The sequence below is a fragment of the Anolis carolinensis genome, chromosome 1, assembly GCF_035594765.1.
Source record: "Anolis carolinensis isolate JA03-04 chromosome 1, rAnoCar3.1.pri, whole genome shotgun sequence".
In the NCBI taxonomy this organism is placed as follows: Eukaryota; Metazoa; Chordata; class Lepidosauria; order Squamata; family Dactyloidae; genus Anolis; species Anolis carolinensis.
In genome coordinates this window covers 302,988,039-303,009,801 of record NC_085841.1, presented here as the reverse complement: position 1 = coordinate 303,009,801, position 21,763 = coordinate 302,988,039, and the positions used below count along the sequence as shown (strand labels likewise).

The following is a 21,763-nucleotide window of genomic DNA, read 5'->3' as shown; positions in this document are numbered from 1 at the left end:
ATGCAATAACCCCTTTACAGTGACTATTAACTAGGATAGCTATATGTATTCAGTGGCAATATATCACCTTATACCATTTTCTGTGGTGCAACAATGGGGGAGGAAATTTATCTTTAGGGTCTTGTGAGCTTCCTATATACATCTATCTATCTATTCCTATATACATCTATTGGCTACTTTGGGAAATGGGATATTAGACTAAATAGGTCTTTAGTTTGATATATTAGACTTTTACCTCAGTGAGAGTTTCATTTGGGATGTCCTTATACTGTACATTAAAGATTGAAAAGTTCTTTCAGGTGTGAGGTGTTTATATTTACATGACAAAGTAGCAACATATATTATGAAATATCACTCTGGTGTGCTAACCCAACCCTGGTGCACCAGTTTCTTTGACAGGATATGTTTTCCTAATTACAGACTATTCTTGCCTCACAGATCTCAAAAGGGAATACATTCTTATTTATACTATGACATGCCCTGATTCTATTCTCACCCAAAACCTTTTCTATTACGCTTGCCATTGAAAGCTGACAAATTAAAAGGCCTAAAAATTGAATAGCTTGGCATTTATTTGAAACTGGGCAGCAAGATTGGTGGGGAATCTTTATGGTGGTGGGAAATTAATCCCCATCCCATCATCCTATCTATCTATCTCCCCTCTACTTGGGTGCCAAATCCACATTTTAGTATGATTATAATTTTATATTTTGTTATGTTTAGAGTGTTGAATTTTAATATGTGTCTGTATTTTTTTGATGTTTTTATTTGGTTTGCTGTTTTTATCCGGGCTTTGCCCCATGTAAGCCGCCCTGAGTCCCTTCAGGGAGATGGAGGCGGGGTATAAAAATAAAGTATTATTATTATTATTGTATAATATTACAGGGTGTGGCTGTGGTCCTAATATCAGACGTGGCCATATCACATAGCCGATATCAGTTTTCCAGGTTAAGTGCTGGGCTTTCTACTCAGGGAAACATCAGAGAGAACAAATCCTTCCTGGCTTTCTGTCCTTTTGCTTCCCCACCCCCCTTTGCCCCGAGGAAAAGCAAGGATCATCAAAGTCTTCTTGGTCTGGTTTATGAGCACCATGACCCTTCACAGCTCTGGAGGCTACTCTGCCTGGCTTTGTTCTTTCCTGGCTGGGCAATCAAGATTGACCTTTAGCTTGTGTCTGCCAGTATTCTGATGTAGATTAGGCTGTTGACAAATCTTTATAAACAATCAAATTCTTTCAACTGGAATTAGTTCAAGAAGCTATCAGAAGAGCATCCATCTACCAGCAAGGCTGGGAAACCTATGGCCTTCCAGGTGTTATTGGACTCCAGTTCCTAACAGTTTCATCAAAGGTAAGGAATGATAGGACTGTGTTGTTATGTAAGTTGAAGTCAATTTGGATTTACTGAAAACATAGCCCAAAGTTTTCTTGGTATTTTTTCTTTAGAAGAGATTTTCCATTGTTTTTCTCTAAGAAAGTGTAACTTGCCCAAGGACATCCAGTGGATTTCCATGGCAGAATGAGGATTTGAATCCTGGTCCCAGAAGATCCTAGTCCAACACTCAAACACCATGCTGGCTATTATGGGAACAGGCATTCATGAACATCTGAGGATCCTAATGTGCCAAACGGCACTGCTGATTCCAGCCTCAACTATCCATGCAACTTACAGCATTCAATAAAAAGATGAGGCAATTAGATGCCAAGTTGAGACTGGCTTCAGTGGCAGGAGAATGTTCTGCTGTGACACTGAATGAGAATGCTATCTGCCAGTTTATTATCAGAGTATGATATAAGCAACTGTGCCAACACACGTCAAACTCAGAAACCAGATTTAGGCAAAACTGATTAGGAATGAAGGGGCCTTATGTAACCCAGTCAGCAGCATGCATAACAAATTGTATACTTAAGGAGGTGAGGCTGAATCTTAATTAAGCACCATCTGTAATTATATTTGTGTTGTAATTACGTATAGCAGCTCCTGATGAGATCATGACAGAGCTGTCAGTCACAGGCCATATTACAAAAAAAAATTTAAAATATAAATGGAAAACATCAAATGACATTAAAGTCGTCAATTGGGTGGAGATTCTATATACCTCCAAAATCTTATGATAATTGCTTCCTCCTACTACTTAAATAATAGTACTCTTTGTATGTTTCTTTGTATCTTGGATGCTTGAGAAAAAGGAGTCATAATTTATGGAAATTACACAACTCCATCTCACTGTGCAAACCCTAATTATTTGCAGAAACAGTATATCCCAGAGTCAGACCTGGCAACGTTCTACATGATGAACCACTATTCCCATCATTCCTCACCATTGGCCAAGTTGGCTATTGGTAAGAATTGATATCCAACAACATCTGGAGGACTGCAAGTTTCTTGGCCTTGGTATAGTCCTTGTATTCTGGGAAGCCAAATGGAGCAGCGTTTTTTTTACACAAAGATTAATGGTGAACAAAGCATGAGATATTAGTATTACAACAGAAACGCATTATGCCATTGTCTAATTCAGCAGTGGGGAAAATAATGGAATCTCCAGATCATGTTTTGTACTACACTTCCACAATCCTGGACCATTAGTGCTTGCTGCTTCCATGAGATGATCTGATATGTTTGGAAAGCCAAATGTTGCTAAACAATTTTCATGATGAATATATTTCCGGGTTGAAGAACTACTATATTCAACCAATTTCTACATTATTTATTAGAAAAGTCTTAGTGACAGAATTGATTTTTAAAACCCTCTCTAAATAGGTATTTATTTATTGTGTCAGAAGCGAATTGAGAACAGTTATAATGTATAAAAAAAACTACAAACAAAAACTTGGCATGATACTAAATTTCCTTTGACCAGAATCTGGCCACTTGGAGTGCCTTTGGTGCTGCTGTAAGAAGGTCCTCCATTGTGCATGTGGAAGGGCTCAGGTTGTATTGTAGTAAGTGGTCTGTGGTTTGCTTTTCTCCACATTCATATGTCGTGGACTCCACTTTGTAGCCCCAGTTTTTAAGGCTGGCACTGCATCTCATGGTGCCAGAGTGCAGTTTGTTCAGTGCTTCCAAGTCGTCCTGTCTTCTGTGTGCCCAATAGGTTAATTGCATCCATATGCCCATGATATCTGCAGTGATAAAATTGTGTGTGGGACAATACATTTTAGGTAGACTATTTTAATGAAAATGTAAAGAATTGGGGAGCAGCCTTGACTCAGTTCCTGCAAAAGGCTAAGATCATAGAAACAGCCCTTTCAGAGATGATAGGAAAGTGGCCATTCAGAATTCATGCATGAATATTAAACTGGAGAGATCCATAGGTTTTCCTTCTCTCTGTTCTCAGATCGGGGGAGAAAGGAAAATGTTTGACCACCTTGTAATAAATGACCAGATAGCCAGGCAACTTGACTTAGGGAAACTGGAGATGCACTCTATAACAGAGTGACGTTATACTTTTTTTTATTTCCTAAACTTGTCCAGTGATTAAGTAATATGAAATTCACTGTGATTACTTAAAACATTCAGCAATAACAAGATATCCTTTTGCTAATAAAATCCTTTTTAAATGAGAAAGAGATAAGTACTTAGTGACTGAACTGCACTATAACTATTGATTGGAACTTTATGTGAAAGAATTGCATCTGCATTCAGCTGTAGAGGGCACTGATCTTTTCCTTTAAAGAAGAGGTGGGGAGAAAAGCATAATGGTTTAATGTGGCCCGATTGGGGATGGTGGCAGATAGCATACCACATCAAGGGCAAGAGGATTTATGTAGCAGTGTATTAAATTCCCACAAATGTGAGGAAGAGTTGAAGGGATTTTTTTTGGTGGAGATTGTACATCTGAACAAAGGACTGCAAAATACATTGGCCCCTTAGTATCAGCTGGGGTTTAGCTCCAGGGCCCGTCATAGATACCAAATTTGTGGTAGCTAAAGACCCATTATATAAAATGGTGTAATAAAATATAAAATGGCAAAATCAGGGTTTGCTTTTTGGAATCTTTTCAAGCCAAGGATGCTTGAGTGCATGGATACAGAATCTGTGGATACAAAATAATTCATTGATACAGACTGAATAGTAAAAGCTTTGCCAATTAAGGAGTAACATGAGTTTATGGCTTAATTCAGTTCATTATTTTTACTGTTTTTCCATTATATGGATTAGTTTAGATGAAATGTTGACATCGTCAGGATTAATCCTATCGCATAGGTTTCTGGTTGACTGAGCTCCATTGATGTGGCTGGAAATCCCCTCCTAGATAGGTGGGGAAAGCTCTGTGGGTAGAGAGGCATTTCCAAGAAATGCTGGCATTCCAGGCCATCAGAGATCCAGGGTGGGGATGATGGGATTGTGAAATCCAGGCCCTGGAGAACAATGGAAGCTGATTTCTGGAGTCTTTGCTTGGGCTAGGTAAACGAAGATGCTTATGGCTGGTTATATTCTTTGCCTGAGGCTGAGAAAGCATTCCTGACTTTGGCTTGAGTCAGGCAGTTTAATTTCTTACATTTAGTACATTTAAGAATAAGGTAGAATAAAAGTACAGTTTACTTACTTACTTAGTAAAAGTACAGTTTATACATTTCAGACTTGGGAAATAGATACATTATATAGAAGGATAAAAGTTACACAGAAAGGGGTAAATATAAGTTTTGGCTTTGGATGTCTTAACATGATTATGTCTTTTTTCTAGGCTGGCCAGATGAAGGATATTGCAATGACCGAAAGTCTTCTTTGTCTTGAGCCATGCCTTGGGGCTATTTCTCAATGTGAAACAATAACTGGATCATTTGCTTCCGGGCCTAGTTCAGGTAGAGGTTACCTAGGGGAGGCCTGGGAGTTTTGCGCAAAAGAGAGGAATTGCTGTATCTCATTCCTGCTTGTTGTCCATGGAAAACTATAAATCCCTAACTATAAATCTTTTCAAGTTAGGGGTGGAATAGTGGTGTTCGATAACATCATCACTTTTGTTATCTGCCACATGGACTAAGGATGATGGGAATTGTAACAGAATAGCACTTCTGGCTCTGAGGTTGGGGAAAGGTTAATAGGACATTTTACAGTCAGACGTCATATCTACAAACCTTGTATCAAAATTCAAACCCCACTATCCTAAGTAAACAGAACAAACTGCAGTGTCCCAGATGTTACTGTATCCCAAGTCCTATCAGCTCTGGTCATGATTTCTAATGATCAGGAACACATGAGATGTAGCCCACCATTTGGATGGCCACATAAAATGACATGCTGGGCCAGATTTGGCCCTTGTGGCTTGCATTTGACACATATGCGCTATGGTAACTATTATGCCTGCTTTAATGGTCAGAAATGGGAAAGAAGGTGTACACTTGGTCAGACCATTAGTCACTTGTTGCCAGCTCTTGGCTGGCTGCAATGTTACTCCAAGGTTTCAAGACAGGATTCCTTCTGAGGCTCCTTTTACACTGGCATTTAACTTAGATTATCAAAGCAGATAATCACATTATTTGCTTTGAATTGGATTATATGAGTCTACACTGCTATATAATCTAGTTCAAAGCATATAATCAGGATTTTATATAGCAGTGTAGAAGGGGCCCGAGTTTTACCAGGGGACCCATTAACACCATGGAATTATTGTTCTTTTATTTTAGTGTAGTGGCCATGGTTCCATCCCACAAAAAAATGAGGTTTATTGTTTGGCGAGACCCTAGAGCACTTGGACTGAGAAGTTCCCCCTCGTCTAAATTGCCAATCCCATTATGTCACCGGAGGGAACCACGGCAGTTATAGTAAATAACAGAACTACAGGTCTGTAGTGTAGATGGGTACCTTGGAGGTCCATTCAAGTACTAGTGCAAACCCAGCATTGCTTAGTGTTGGCCCCATTTTTGGAGGCAACCCCTGGAAGTGAGACCAGGGGGATGCCTGTTGGCAGAAACCCAGGCAAGTGATTGGCCTGAGCTGCTCATTTTGAGTGAGTCCCTGCTATGGTGAGCATCCCAACTGAAGTTAGCCAGCAAGCAAGGAGAGAAGGTGATTTTCAGCCAAGGAAGAGTTAATTATCTACAGATAAGATGCTAGCTAGTGATACATTCACAAAGCAGATAGCATACAGAATACAGTTTCACAGTCCCTTTTATACACAAGCTGGCAGGCTGCAGCCAAGCCTCGAATTCTGACCAGTTACAGAGGGGCTTGGTTGGCCAGTGTGGGCTAGGAACAAGGGATGATTAAGTGCTGATGAATGGGGTTCCTTTTACTGAACAGGAAAAATAAAGTGATTGAGGGCATTTTCTGGCCCTACCCAGCAATGCTATTGTCTTATGAGATGAAGATGGCATGGCCCCTTAATAGGGCTGGCCTAGCGGTTTCACACCCCAGAGAAACAAAGCATCATATATTAATACAATCATGCAAAAATGACAGAGGATGGATTTGGCTATAGACATGCAGATTTCCTTCTGATGTGAGAGGTCTCATCAAAGGTGCAGGGTGGTGAAATTTGTTCTTTCCCAGAGGGCAGGGAGAGGTGATCTCCCCCGCCTGAGTAGAAGTATTGTCTTGCAATGTCCAGGTAAAGTCCAAGAGATGGGTGGAGGCTGGAAATTGGTGAGGAAATTCCCAGATTGGTTTCTTTCCCCCAGGCTATGTAATTGTGTGGATGCAAGACATCTTTGGGTTTGGGAACAAGGTTTCCCCCAAAGGGAAGGAATGAGGATCTCAGGAGCATAAAATATTAGGTTAACACAACATAGTTTTTCAAAGTACCTTTAACAAGCCAAGCTTCCCAGAGGAAAAAGGGGAAGGAAGGCAGGCAGAATGGAAGAGGAGGAGGAAAGGAAAAAAAGCGAGGAAGGAAGAAAAAGGGGAAGGGAAGGAAAAGAGGGAGGAAAGGAGAAAGGAAGGAAGGGAAGGAGGAAGAAAGGAAGGAAAGGAGGGGCAAGGATGAAGGAAAAAAGAGGAAAAAAGGAGACTTCAGTAAGTGGGGACCTGGCCCAGGTAAATTAGACATCCCAAGGACCCAGGGCTACTTTTCTCATGCAACATTAGCTTCTCAAATTAGACAAGATTAGGTATATTAAGGTCAAGGGTGAATTTAGAATTGCAACTTTCAATTGAAACTAGAATCAGATTCTTCTAATTTTTGAGCAAACATATGCTCAATCAAAACCAGTCACTATTCTGGTTCATTTTAGAAAGTGCCTTGGTGAGTGTGTAAACTACACAATTACATTTCAGAGCCTTCAACTATCCCCCTGATGACCTTTAGTAATGTGATCCAGGATTATTGCAATTCCTTCTTCTAAATCCAGTTTTCCAACCTCACTGCCATGCTTCCCCCCAATCACTTGATGCTCTCTGTTAGTGCTGACAGGCTAGTAGCATGATCCTAAGCATATTGACATCAAGTGCTACATTTTCCTGAGTTCAGTGGGACTTACTGCGAATGCCATTTGCTTATTTAATCCCTTATCTTCTTTTTCTCTCTGGAGTCAGTGTGCAGGCAGGCATGTATTGATTATGGGAAATACATCTTAAAAGGAATTGTGCATGTTCATAAAATTTAACAAATACCTTTGGGAAAAGTATCTTTTGTTTTTCAGTGAATAGTAGTGTATAAACCAAAGTATAAACCAGACAATTGTTGGAGGAGCCGCTGTTGCTTTCCCTTCCCTCATTCTCCCCTTTCTTTCCTTGCTTCTTTCCTTTTTCTTTCTTCCCCACTACACGCCTCCCTTCTCATTTCCTTCTTTCCTTTCTTTCTTTCCTCCCTTTCCCTCCCCTTTCTCCCTCCTCCAACTCTGATATGGTCAACTCACAATTTCTCCATGGCAGTATGGCTCTCTTCCTGGTTATCACCTTTATTTCCCAGTGACATCACAAAGGGTCACTTCACCTAAAAACAACCAATCCAGTGGCATCACAGAGGGTCACTTCACCTAACAGCAGCCTCCCTGGTACAGACAGACAAGCATATGTTCTCACACACACACACACACACACATTTCTGTAAGATAAATACATGCAATTACAAAAATAAACCTGTAGTACAGGATTAAACCATTACTTGAGATGGTATTATTAAAACATTAGTTGAGATTGCAATCTCAGGGATAGGGATAGACGGACAAGATTATAATAAATTACAGTCCAGTCCTATGGTGTCTCAGAAATAAGACACTGATTATAATCAGGCTTCTTTGAAGTTTTTTTTTCTTTTTTAGGAAAGTGGCCTCAACTTTTTTAAAGCCAGGTGAGTTTTCCAGGGTTTTAAAAAACCTATAACTCCCCAGCAGCATTAAGCAGCATTCCAATAATGTCGCAGAAAAAGATTCTGTATCTTTTGTGTGATACCAAATCTATGGTAACTTGCAAGTTTTTCATTTCACCCTAGAAGCAATAACAATCTGGGCTAAATTTATTGCTGATACTACAGTGGATTGCTATGGAGATGCTCTTAGGTAATTAACTTTTGTCTAATTTAAAATTTAGAATAGTTGTTTATATTGAAGGTGTCAGTGATGTTGAATTTTATTAAGCAAGATATCAAATATGCCCATTATTTGATGTAGTAATTGTATATCGTAGTACTTTTGTGTGATACATAAATGAATAATGCATGCAGATCCAAATAGGGTGGCCTTTTGCAGCTGACAGATAGTAATTTTGTTAGCGCCAATTGTTTTTAAGTGCAGGCCAAGGTCTTTAAGCACTGTGCTCAGTGTGCTGATCACCACTGGGACCACCTTTACTGGCTTGTGTCAGTCGTTGCACTTCAATCTTTACATCCTCACATTGCGTAAGCTTTTCCAGTTGCTTCTTGTTGATTCTTCTGTCATCTTGGATTGCAACATCAACAATCCATACCTTGTTTTTTAACAGAATTGTGAGGTCATGAGTATTGTGCTCCAAAAGTCTGTCAGTCTGAATTCGGAAGTCCCAGAGTACTTTGATGTCTTAATTTTCTGTAACTTTTTCAGGCTTGTGATCCCACCAGTTCTTTGTTCCAGGCAGATGGTATTTGTGGCACAATAATAGAATCATAGAATAGTAGAGTTGGAAGAGACCTCATGGGCCATCTAGTCCAACCCCCCGCTAAGAAGCAGGAAATCGCATTCAAAGCACCCCCGACAGATGGCCATCCAGCCTCTGCTTAAAAGCTTCCAAAGAAGGAGCCTCCACCACAGTCTGGGGGAGAGAGTTCCACTGCCGAACAGCCCTCACAGTGAGGAAGTTCTTCCTGATGTTCAGGTGGAATCTCCTTTCCTGTAGTTTGAAGCCATTGTTCCGCATCCTAGTCTGCAGGGCAGCAGAAAATAAGCTTGCTCCCTCCTCCCTATGACTTCCCCTCACGTATTTGTACATGGCTATCATGTCTCCTCTCAGCCTTCTCTTCTGCAGGCTAAACATGCCCAGCTCTTTAAGCCGCTCCTCATAGGGCTTGTTCTCCAGACCCTTAATCATTTTAGTCGCCCTCCTCTGGACGCTTTCCAGCTTGTCAACATCTCCCTTCAACTGCGGTGCCCAAAATTGGACACAGTATTCCAGGTGTGGTCTGGCCAAGGCAGAATAGAGGGGGAGCATGACTTCCCTGGATCTAGACGCTATTCCCCTATTGATGCAGGCCAAAATCCCATTGGCTTTTTTAGCTGCCGCATCACATTGTTGGCTCATGTTTAACTTGTTGTCCACGAGGACTCCAAGGTCTTTTTCGCTCACACTGCTGTCAAGCCAGGCGTCCCCCATTCTGTATCTTTGATTTCCATTTTTTCTGCCGAAGTGAAGTATCTTGCATTTGTCCCTGTTGAACTTCATTTTGTTAGTTGTGAAGATGCCCCTTGAACTGCCAGTCTCTTCCTCCTATGATGATAACTTACCCATCGCGCGCTCTGAGGTCGTTTAGTTATGCCTTGCTCCTGTTTTGTGCCTCGGCCGTTCGATTGCCTCGGCATTCGCTGCCGATCCATCTTCTCGGCGCTTGACTAGGCGCCCTGGCCTTGGTAGTAAGCGGCGAGAGGGAGAGAGAGGAGGAGGCTGCAGTGGGAAAAGAAGAAGGCGGAGGAGGAAGAGAAGCAGCAGCTTGCCGGCGGATTTGGGGCTTCCTCTTCCTGGTCCGGACGAGGCCCTTCGAGCACTTCGGCCTCGGTGACCCCCGCACGACGCCTCCGGCCTTCTCGGCAGCCCGGCGCGCTAGGCCTCACCACCACTCCCTAGTTCAGGTAGGCTTCGGGCCTAGAAAGGCCGGGCCTGGTTCCTCTGATGGGGTTCATGAGGCGGCAGCGTCGGCCCTTGGGGGTGGAGGGGCCCCCAGGGAGGCCTTGTGGCCTGTGCTTGAGGTAGGCCTCGAGGGCCGTCGGGGCCTTGAAGCCTCGGGGCGGCCTCCTGGAGGGGCGGCCAAGATCCCTGGGTGGGCGGAGACCCATCCACCCGGGGATATCGGTCGCCCCTCTAGGAGGCCGCCCCGAGGCTTCAAGGCCCCGACGGCCCTCTCAGGAAACCCTTCTGTGCCTCAATCCGTCTAAGGAAGCCAGTCTCCCTGAGCCACCCCCTCAGGACGCGAATCCGAGGCCCACCCACTCGCCTTCCTCTTTCCCCCGTGAAAGAGGAACTTGCTGTCGAAGGCTTTCATGGCCGGAATCACTGGGTTGTTGTGAATTTTCCGGACTGTATGGCCATGTTCCTGACGTTTCGCCCACATCTATGGCAAGCAACATATATAAACCTCCCATCCTTAGCTTTCCAACAGACCTCACAACCGCTGAGGATGCCTGTCATAGATGTGGGCGAAACGTCAGGAGGGAATGCTTCTGGAACATGGTCATACAGCCCGGAAAATGCACAAAAAACCAGGAACTTGCTCCTTTGTATTTTTCTGCTTCATTTATAATACTAACCTTGCTGATCTCTTTCAGAGCACGGAAGCACAACTCTTCTCCCCTCTCCCCACCCTTTCCGACTCCTCCCATGTTTCCCTTTTTTCATCTTCCTCAAAAAAACAAAACAAAAAAAACCCCACCCGCTGCATGACTATCAGCCTTCTCCCAGTAGACTCAGGTCAAGGATGAGCTTCATGAAAACCACCACTCGTCTTGATGTTCTCCCAGCAACATCAAGGGTGTCCCTCTGGGCAACTAAACCAGGCAGTCCCAACTGGATGGCCCCCCATGTGGGTCTGCCTCCAGGGGCAAATCAAGAATGGGCAACTGGGAATAGACTGAGAAGCAGAGTGGGCAGATCAAAAGACAACCTGGCAAGATGGCACTACCTAGAGGAATCCTCCATCTTGTGTGACTGTGGAGCAGAACAAACAACTGCTCACAATGCCCTGCCTCATGCATGGAGGAGGAGTTGTTTAAAGCTACGGAAAATGCGATTGCTGTTGCCCACCTTTGGTCTAAATCTATTTAGCTGTTTGTGATTTTTTTATTTTATCACTTTTAAACTTATTTATTATGCAGTGCTTTTGACACGAAATAAATACATCAAAAAGGGCGAGAGAAAGTGAGCTTTTTTTTTTGGAACACAGTATCCTAAACTAAGACCCACAGAATACAAGCAGCTCCCATTTTACGAACAAGATAAGTTCTGGGTTGCTGTGAGTTTTCCAAGCTGTATGGCTGTGTCCCAGAAGCATTCTCTCCTGACTATGGCAGGCGTCTTCAGAGGTTGTGTGGTTTGTTGAAACTAAGCAAGTGGGGTTTATATATTTGTGGAGGGTCAAGGGTGCGGGAAAGAACTCTTTGTCTTTTGGAGGCAAGTGTGAATGTGGCAATTATTCCCCTTGATTAGCATTGAAAAGCCTTGCAGCTTCTAAGCCTGGCTGACAGTAAATAAAGTACAACACTCAGAAAATGGGAATTCCAGACATGAAACAATCAGGGCCAGTTCACATCTCCCAACAAAGGATTCCCCCAGGCAGGAATCAGCCAGGCTTTGAAGCTCCAAGGCTTTTCAGTGCTAATAAAGGTGATTAATAATAATAATAATAATAATAATAATAATAATAATAAAACTTTATTTATACCCCGCCTCCCTGTCTATGGAACTCCTTCCCTAATGAAATCAGGTTGGCTCCCTCCCTCCTATCTTTTAGTAAAAAAACCGTAAAACTTGGTTGTGGAACCAGGCATTTGGGCAGCAGACGCAGCATTAATAATAAAAATGATTTTATGACTGATAATGGACAGCTCTGTGCTTTTTAAATGGATGTTTAAATGGACATTTTTAATTAATGTTTAAATTTGTTTTAATTTTAATGGTTTCAAATATGTTTTTTGACATCTAATGATTGCTGATTGTGAGGCAGCCCTGAGCCCCCCCCTCCCCCCGGGGGTGTGTGAGAAGGATGGGATATAAATGTCTGAAATAAATAAATAATTGCCACATTCATACTTGCCTTCAACAGACAAGAATTCTTTCTCCCACCCTGGACTTTCCATAGCTATATATACCTCACTTGCTTAGTTTCCGACAAACCTCACAACCTCTGAGATGCCTGCCATAGATGTGGGCGAAACATCAGGAGGGAATGCTTCAGGAACATGGCCATACAATCTGGAAAACTCACAGCAACCCAGTGTTTCCGGCTATGAAAGCCTCCGATAATACAATATAGGTTCTGTAGGTTTGTTCTTAAGTTGAATTTGTGGGTAAGTTGGAACAGGTACATTTTTAAGTGTCTCTCCAGCCAGATAGGCTTTGGCTAGCATAGGGAAGGGTTAACACCCCTGTGGTGCTTGTTTTGCTATCTGTGCCCCTGTTCAGAAGATTTCACCTCACTTTCTATCCCTGTGATAATCGGATTTTGAAAAATGTGGCTTGTTGTGAATACAAGCACTGTTGATAAAGCTTCAGTTGAGACACCTTTTCCCCATGATAACCCTTCCAGGAGATAATTTCCCTTCCAAGGGGGAGATTTCTCTCACTTCCTGTTGTTTCACCTCTGTTCTTAACTATGAATCGTTCATAAGTCAGATGTATGTAACTTGGGGACTGCCTGTATTGTTGGCTTTGCTTCCGAGTCAATATCAGTTGGCTTGCCATGTTAGAAGAGGTACCACAGAGAAATGTTTATTGTTATGGATACTACTGGCAAGATCATGAGTCCCATCTGAATTAATGCAGTTTGACATCACTTCAAATGGGAGTGCGTCTACACCTTGGACCTCGAGCCTTTTAAAGACTTTATCTCCTAGAAGTTCCAGTTTGTTTGGCCGACAGGGAGGGGTTCTAGGGCCTCTTCCACAGAGCTGAATAAAATCTCACATTTTCTGCTTTGAACTGGAATATATGGAAGTGTGGACTCAGACAATCCAGTTCAAAGCAGATATTGTGGGATTTTTTGCCTTGATATTCTGGGTTATATTGCTGTGTTAAAGTTGAAGTCCAGAACATCTGGGAAACACTGACTATGCTATAGAATTAATGCATTTTGACACCACCACATCGACCCTGGCTCAATGTTATGGAATCCTGGGAGTTGTCGTTTTATAAAGTTTTTATGTATCAAATGGTTCTGTTGCCTCACCAAACGACAACTCCCAGGATTCCATAGCATTGAGCCATGGCTTTTAAAGTGGTATCAAACCACATCATTTCTACAGTGTAGATGCTCCTTAAGTCTACTCTGTCCCCTTCCTTTTCTTCTTTTCTGACTCCTCCCATGTTCTCCCTTTTCTTCAAAGGTAGAGATGGAGTTGGTTTGCCACTGTTCAGGCTTTCCTTGTTGCTTACATTAGCCTCTTGTATACAGCAACCTAAATTAAGGCCCATATAATATATATGGATTTGCTTCTGAGTAAATATAAATTGGCTTGCCATGTTAGAAAGGGTTTCAAAGAGGAAGATTTGTTATATGTACAACAATGTCACGTGTAAGGAAGGCTGAAGTCCAGTGCTTATTTCCTTGAGAATAAACCCTGTTAAGTGCAGTGAGACTGAATTCGTAAATGTGTTTGAGATTTGACGGTAAACACTTTTTGCCATATTGTGGAGTTTATTGTTTTGTTCAGTGTAAAAATGAATACATTCTGCCATTAAAAGTAAAAAAAAAACCCCTATTGAAATAGATAACATAGTCCCATATATATATCACTTAACAGAAATGTAAAATCCCCATACTTTTCTTTTAAGCCAGCTTTAGAATCTTGATAACTTTTAGTTATTATAAATTATGACATGTAATGGTTTGTTACGATGTTTGAGTAGAAAAGAATGTTTTGCTGTACAATCTTATGAGAGATTCTCTTGAATTATATGCATCTTAGATTTGATTGCCATATTACTATTTTTAACTGTCACGTAACAAAGTAATGCATTCCTGTAGGGATCCAAACTTACCATAGTTGGTGCAGAAAATATAGCATTTGACCAAGAAATAATGGTAGTATTGTTTCTGTAGAGATGTAGCTTCCCCCACCAGTTATTATATCTAATCATACGATAAATTCTGTGTGGGTTATAATTCTGTGAATGTTATGTGCATCTATTGTTTGTATTGCAGCTTAGGAGTACCATAGCCTGTTGCCTTATAAGAAAGCTTTAGAATTATGATGATACATCTTGTCTTTCACTGAAACACCTACTTACTTGTAGTGTATTTGTTTTTTCCCCTCATTTGTGTTTAATTTAGTTTGATAGGGACTGAATCTTCTCTAGCAAGTGTTCATGTAAATGATTGTTTTTTTGTTTTAAATCCTTTCAATATTATTTATGAAACTAAAGAAACACAGTTTTCAAGGCCCACAGGAATTTTCTCCCTACTCTCCTTGAAGCAAGAATATTTTCCAGTATTTTTTACTTGATGTGTAGCTGTAGACAAGTTTACATAGGGACCACAAAATTCAGCGCCCAAACACGAGTCAAAGAACATGAAAGGTACTACAGACTAACTCAGCCAGAGAAATCGGCTATAGCAGAGCACTTGATGAACCAACCTGGACACAGTATATTATTTGAGAACACAGAAATGCTCGACCACTCCAACTATCATGTCAGACTACACAGTTAAGCCATTGAAATCCACAAGCATGTGGGCAATTTCAACAGAAAGGAGGAAACCATGAAAATGAACAGGATCTGGCTACCAGTATTAAAAAACTCCCAAGATCAGAACAGTAAATAAGGAGCAACACTCTAAAAACAGAAGAATTCTAGACATGAATCAATCAGGGACAGCTAATGACTTTGAACAAAGGTTTCCCCCAGGCCAGGAGGTGAAGCTGGGAAGGCAATTTAATGCTAATTGATGTGATTAATTACAACATTCACACTGGTCTCCAACAGACAAGAGTCTTTTCCGCACCCAGGATCTTCCACAGATATATAAACCTTCCTTGGTTAGTTTCTCCATATACCTCACAACCTCATACTGCCCGGAAAACACACAACAACCCTGTGATCCCGGCCATGAAAGCCTTCGACAACACAGAAATCTTTCAGTCAGCCAGAAGACGGGGAGGAAAGGAAGGCTAGACGAACAGCATACAGTTACTTTGTAAAACGAAGTGTCGCTGTCAGAGACTTCATTAACTGAGCCATGTCTATACCTATTGTTTCTTATCCTAGGTGGGATAAATATTAGCTACTTATTAATCATAAGGATTAAAATTGAATATTGGTAGCATACTATCACTTTTTCTGTCTTTACAGCCTGTCCTCATGAAGTACATAAAGCAATCTCGATGTCTGGAAACAGTGCTCGTGAAGCCTTACATGCAGGCTTCTGTGCCGTGTGTTTGTCATCTTGGCGTATTTAATTTGTTTACATTTTTCATCTGAAGTGTTGTTTAGCCAGTCATTCCTGCTATTTTTGGTTGTGTAATTATGAGGGCTTGTATGTGCATACTATTATAAATTTGTTTGTATTGAATTTCTTTTAGTAACTGTCAGTTCATTTAATTTTGATATCATTGGATTTAATTAAATTAAATTATCCCGCTGTATGTTTGTCATATCCCAGATATGCATGCTTTGCAGATCTGGAAAAAATGGGGGTCATCCTATTCAGTAAGCAGGCTTATGATCTTGTACCTAGTGGGAATTCATGTTTTTTCTTCTTAATGATCAAATGTGACCTCCCTAACCCTACTTTTTCCATGTGGCAGCACACCAAATGAAAGGTTCCCAAATTGCTGCAGATGATGGCGCTGAGAAGTGATGTCTGTAGTGTTTTTCCAGGTGTAAAGCTAACTGAGAAATGATGTCTCAATTGTGGGGCTAATTTAGAGAAACAGTTGCAGCAGGACTTTCTGGATGCTTTTTTGCAGTGGGCCTGTGGTTGGGAGCACTGAAGGCGTCATTTCTAAGCATCCTGAGCTGCATCACTAGGGAAATGTTTACGTTAGAGTGCAACTAGGCTGCAAAAGTAGGTTTTAGGGAAAGAGGTCATCAGGTGTAACTTTAGCTCCTTCACTAGCTGTGCCCTGCCACGCGTTGCTGTGGTCAATTGGAATTGCACTGAATAGCCTGGGTGCTTTTTATATAGGGGCCTCCTTGCTTGGGCTGGTTGAATGGGACGGAGTGCCCTGATGGGTTCCAAAAGTGAGGGTTTTTCATGTAGGGGAAATTTTGGTTGGGCAGGTTGAAGAGGAGTGAATAGTCTTGCTGTTTGGAAGCCTGGCCACTTTCTACCTTGTGGAATTGTTGGTTGGCCAGGTCGAATAGTAATGAATAGTCTGAGTGTAGGAAGTATGAATGTTGCAATTAGTTACCTTGATTAGCATTGAATGGCCTTGCAGGTTTGAGGCCTGGCTGTTTTCTGGTTGAGGGAATCCTTTTTTGTGAGGTGTTATCTGGGTCTGATTGTTTCCTGTGTGGAATTGCCCTGTGTGGAATTGCCCTGTCTTCTGAGTGTTGTTTTGTATTTAGTGTTCTGATTTTAGAGATTGTATTGTTCTGTTTTCTTATTTGACCAGAGTAATTATTACATATGATATACAATAATGTTATGTATTAATAAATATTGGATAAGTGAAGATTGGATAAGTGAGACTAATGTATTGTCTGTTTGGAGGGCAAGTGCCAATATTGGTATTGGTGAGTTTGATTAGCACTGAATGGCCTCGTAGCTTTAGTGCCTGGCTGTTTCTTGCCTGTGAAGCTGTTTGTTGTTGTTGTTGTTGTTGTTATTGTTTTTATTCTGATTGAGGGGTAAATTGAGGGAAAGAGAAGGAGAAACTGCAAGTAATTGAGAGAGAACTCTTGCTCCCTCCTCCTCCTCCTCATCTCCCCCTCCCCCCGGTAGCTCCGTGGAGTTGGTGTGGGTGTTTCATGGGGCGATGTGGGACGCTATTTCCAACCCAGCTTGGTCCTCCTGAGAAGCGGCAGGAGGGTCGGCTGGCTGGTCTCTCCTGGTGGCTAAAGCGGTGAAGGGAAGAGGAGTGTTGGTGGCTTCGCCAGCGGGGAACGGGGGGGGGGGGGGAAGGTTTGGAGCCAAAAAGTGCGAAGGTAAGGGGAGTGCTGGTGGCTTTGCCGGTGGGGAGGGGGATGGAAAAGTTTGGTGCCGATAGGTAGTTTGTGAGGGGATCCTGTCTTCCGCTTTAGTCCTTTTCCCCCACCTTAGTCCTCCTCAGAATTGGTAGTTTTTTGGAAGATGGCAGCGGTGTCTGTGGTGGGAAATGGATTGCGCAGGGGACCGGCCTTTGAAGGGAGGGGTGGGGGTTGTGCTTTCTGTGCTCGGGCTGGCCTTTGGCGATTTTTGGGATTTTTTAGGCCCCATGGAGGTTGGGGATGTGTAGTTTGTTTGTAAGAATGTAGAGACATGGATGAGGGGTTGTGTTGTCAATTTTCTAGGTGGGGGGCTTTAGTTTTGTTGTTTTGCCCGGTGGAGCGACGCCATTCTCCTTTTATATATATAGATTGTTACGTCTAAAAATGCAACATTTCAGCCCATGTTTTTCATTTTTTTGGTGAAGTTATACTTTGACCTCTGTTAGTACTTAAAGTAGTGTAACTTAAAAGAAACAAATTCTAGACATTAGCAATAGTTACAACAAGCAGGGAATTCATCATTTCGATTGAACCACCAGTATTTGTAATGGAGGAACGATAGAGCTGAGTCTGGATATTGAGGGCTATTTCATTTGAAAAAGTCTTAACTGTGAAAGCTGATCCTGTTTTGAAATTAAGGAAATTGGTGAGATAAAAACGTACATGTTTCTGGGTGTATTGCTCTTGAATGCAGTATTTCAGAATACAATATGGCTTTGCCTCAGCAAACATGTAGAATGTTTTAGGAAGTACTGTACTGTTAAATTTCAGAAGGATGAAATACCTAAGAATTCTGGATGTTATGCAAATAAATGGAGTCAAGGCAAGCCTATAGGGTTACAGTCTACACCAAAAACATTGGAATGGGCACTGACAATCTGCTCCCCTCATCAGAATGTTGTGCTGCAACTTTCAGCAGATACTATAAGTATCTGGGAGTTGCCAACCAATAGTATTTCTGGTATCCTATTTTCCCTGTCGCAATCAGAAGAGGGTATAGAGATGAAGGGGAGTGTGAGAATTGAGAATAAATCTAAAACGACCCTCAACTATTTTTTCTGGGGTTGTAATTCCTGGATATCTCAGTGTCTTTGACTGCTTCTTACAAGAAACTAGTAGTCTCTTGTAGATTTTCAGGGGTGTAATTCCTGTACAATACAGTGTTTTAGATCCTGGAGTGCTGTAATCTGTTAGAATATCTTATATTGCTAGGAATCTTGGATAATATATAATTTTAATGTGTTTTGTGTCTTAGATTTTTTTTCTGACTTGAAAGGTTCTAATTTATATTATTCCAGATCATTCAAAAAAGAGTTATTAATAGAAAACTTGCCTTTTTGTGACCTTTTTCCTCTATCCTCTTTGTCACTATGAAATAATTTTATTCCATTTTACTAAAATGCACTATTATTTCATGTTATTTTTAGACTGTGGTTCAGAAATGCACTAGTTCCAAACCTGACCAAACTGTGTCATCTGTGAACAAACTTTTCCTTTGTTTAGGTAAGAAAGTGTTTTTTTCTTTTGGAATTATTTCTTGCTTTTTATCTTTTAGGTTGAGTTGTAAGCAACTGGACAGATATCATCACAATGGACATATCATAGTTGGGATTTGTTTTAAATGTTTAAGTGTCTCCTTTGAAAATATGAAGATGTTAATTTCTGTGACTACTGTTGATTATAGATTTTTTAAATTGTATGATGGTCCCTCCACATCTGTGGGCATTAAGAAGCACAGGGTTCCAATGAAAGTGGAAAAACTGAGAACATAAATAAAAATCACAAATGTCATTTTTTGCTCTGAGAAAATGCTTCTCTTGGCATGTGTAAGACCTTCAGCATACATTTATGGTCATCCTCTGCTGGAAGTTGACTATAGATTTGTGCTAGAGAGAATGTATATTTTGGTTGGGTGTAGGGCAGTAGCAGAGGCAGCAGCCAATATAGCAATCCATGATTAATTAAATTTGCTAATATTTCACTTGCAAATGTGGAAGGGTTATTGTAGTTTTGTATTATATAGAATTGCTTAGGATTTTGACTCTTTTTTTCAATCATGTGCTCAGTCTTTCAGAGACTGTGCTGTATTGCTATGGCACTGTTTAAAAGATGCAAATGGTTGTTTTTGACTCATTTAGTATCACAGGACATTTAAAACTATATTGCAGTTCGCTAATATGACAAACATGTGTCACTTCACCTCCACTAAGATGAGATTGCCTGACCTCATTGACAGGCAATTTGTTTTTTTCTTACTGTTCAGAAATGTGTCTTACAATGTTGGAACTGGGGGTTTCAGAGAAAAAAAACTTATAAATTCAACTTGCTAAAACTTATCAGAAGGAAATACAGATAGGGATTGTTCTATGATTCTGTGATTGTGGTAAGCACATGTATTTTACCTAAGTCATTTTAGCAGATGAACATTCTATATTTGCAAAGATGCAGTAACCCCAGGAATGTTAGCAAATTCAAAAGTTGTGACCTATGTAGAGAGCAATGGAATTTTGAGGGTGTGTGTGTGTATGTCTGTTGACATATTGTAACTCCATGAATTTCACTGGGTTTTCTTAAGCAAAGAAAACTGAGAGGTCTCATCAATTCTTTCTTCTGAAATACAATATAATGTGTTATATATTCATTGGCTCTAAAAGGTGTTCCCCAAAAGTGGAGATCTGTGCAGCCTCAAGACACATATTTGATATACATATAGGAAACCACCTCTGCACTAGAGACCTTGTGATTTGATGCCACAGTCTGCCTGTCAGCTAAGCTGCAAATGTTAAATATATACTTGGGAAACTGTGCCACATTTATTTTGACGTAATGTTTTAGTGAGAGTGAAATCTGTCAACATAATGCATGGTGAAAGGTACATAATGTCCCTGTTTTAAACCTCCTTTCCTCTGAGGTTTGGTTCCATATACAGTAGAGTTTCACTTATCCAACACTCGCTTATCCAACGTTCTGGATTATCCAACACATTTTTGTAGTCAATGTTTTCAATATATCGTGATATTTTGGTGCTAAATTCATAAATACAGTAATTACAACATAATATTACTGCATATTGAACTACTTTTTCTGTCAAATTTGTTGCATAACATTATGTTTTGGTGCTTAATTTGTAAAATCATAACCTAATTTGATGTTTAATAGGCTTTTCCTTAATGCCTCCTTATTATCCAACATATTCGCTTATCCAACATTCTGCCGGCCCGTTTATGTTGGATAAGTGAGACTCTACTGTATACTAAAATCAGTGGATGCTTAAGTCCTGTTATATGGAATGACAAGTTATACACAAGTATATACAGTACCTTATTTTAAGCCTTTGAGTATTTCTCAGTGTATCAGTTTGAAACAAATCAAATTGGGATTGTCTACTTATTAAATTTCATACTGATGCCTCCAGAGACGGTCATACTAGACTTCAAAAACATGACAAAGAAAGCTTGATTATATTCAAAATAGATTATGGAAGTTAAATGAAATGTATACAAATTTATGCAAATTAATTTTGTGTACAAATTAATTACTTTTATCTAAACTTGTTTTATTGCATCAGAATAAAGCAATTAGCTCAAAGATTCCCTGAAGAACCCTGGTAGGTTCTTGAATAGGGAAAGTTTATCTTCTGCTAGTTGATTAAAATACCTCTCTTCATGAGCAGCTGTTGTCTTGAGTCAGCAGTTTTAAAACTCTTACTAAAGATTGTTACAAGAACTTCCTACTTTCATGCTTTATGACTGCCTTATTTATTATAAAATTTTTATGAACATGATTATATACTTTTGCAAATCCATTTTGACAATGTGTTTGGACACCTATACGGATTCTTAACCCTGTCGTTGTCATGTGGCTTTGGTTAAGCCAATTATTTATTTCTGTGATGTATCTGTGGCATGTTTTGGAAAAGAAAGTACTCTAGAGATGGTAAGTGATGCAGAAAAAATGAACTAAATTTGTGCATGTTATCTTACTAGTTGAACTTTAAAAACCAAAATGAAACTGTTTTGAGTGGGATAAGTTTTATTCTAAAGAAGTACAGTAGTTAGATGTGCACAAATTAGGAAAAGTAAATGGCATAAAGTGATCTTTATCATGAGTTATATAAAATAGTTGGTCTAGATTCTGTAAAAAATTGAATATGAAACAGGTGTTCAGTGAAGTAATCTAGTAAGAAGGGGACTTGTGGCTCTAGCCTTAACAGTGTATTGCTGTTGATAGAAATTGAGGTCTGTCTCAAACAGAAGAAAGTTTTTTTCCAAGAAAATTATCCAGGATTTCTCTAGGGA

General features: G+C 40.5%; 1 protein-coding gene across 4 annotated transcripts in view; it reads left to right on the top strand.

Moving 5' to 3' along the window:
• Positions 1–9,940: 9,940 nt before the first annotated feature.
• The window catches only part of ambra1 (autophagy and beclin 1 regulator 1), a 198,099-nt gene continuing 186,276 nt past the window's right edge, over positions 9,941–21,763 (top strand). For 2 of the 4 annotated variants that reach the window (XM_062962362.1, XM_062962306.1), the window contains exons 1-2: positions 9,941–10,195; positions 18,893–18,968. The gene's annotated coding sequence lies outside the window, so the exon portion shown is untranslated. The remainder of the gene's footprint in view (positions 10,196–18,892; positions 18,969–21,763) is intronic. The other 2 variants (XM_062962254.1, XM_062962198.1) reach the window with 1 other exon arrangement.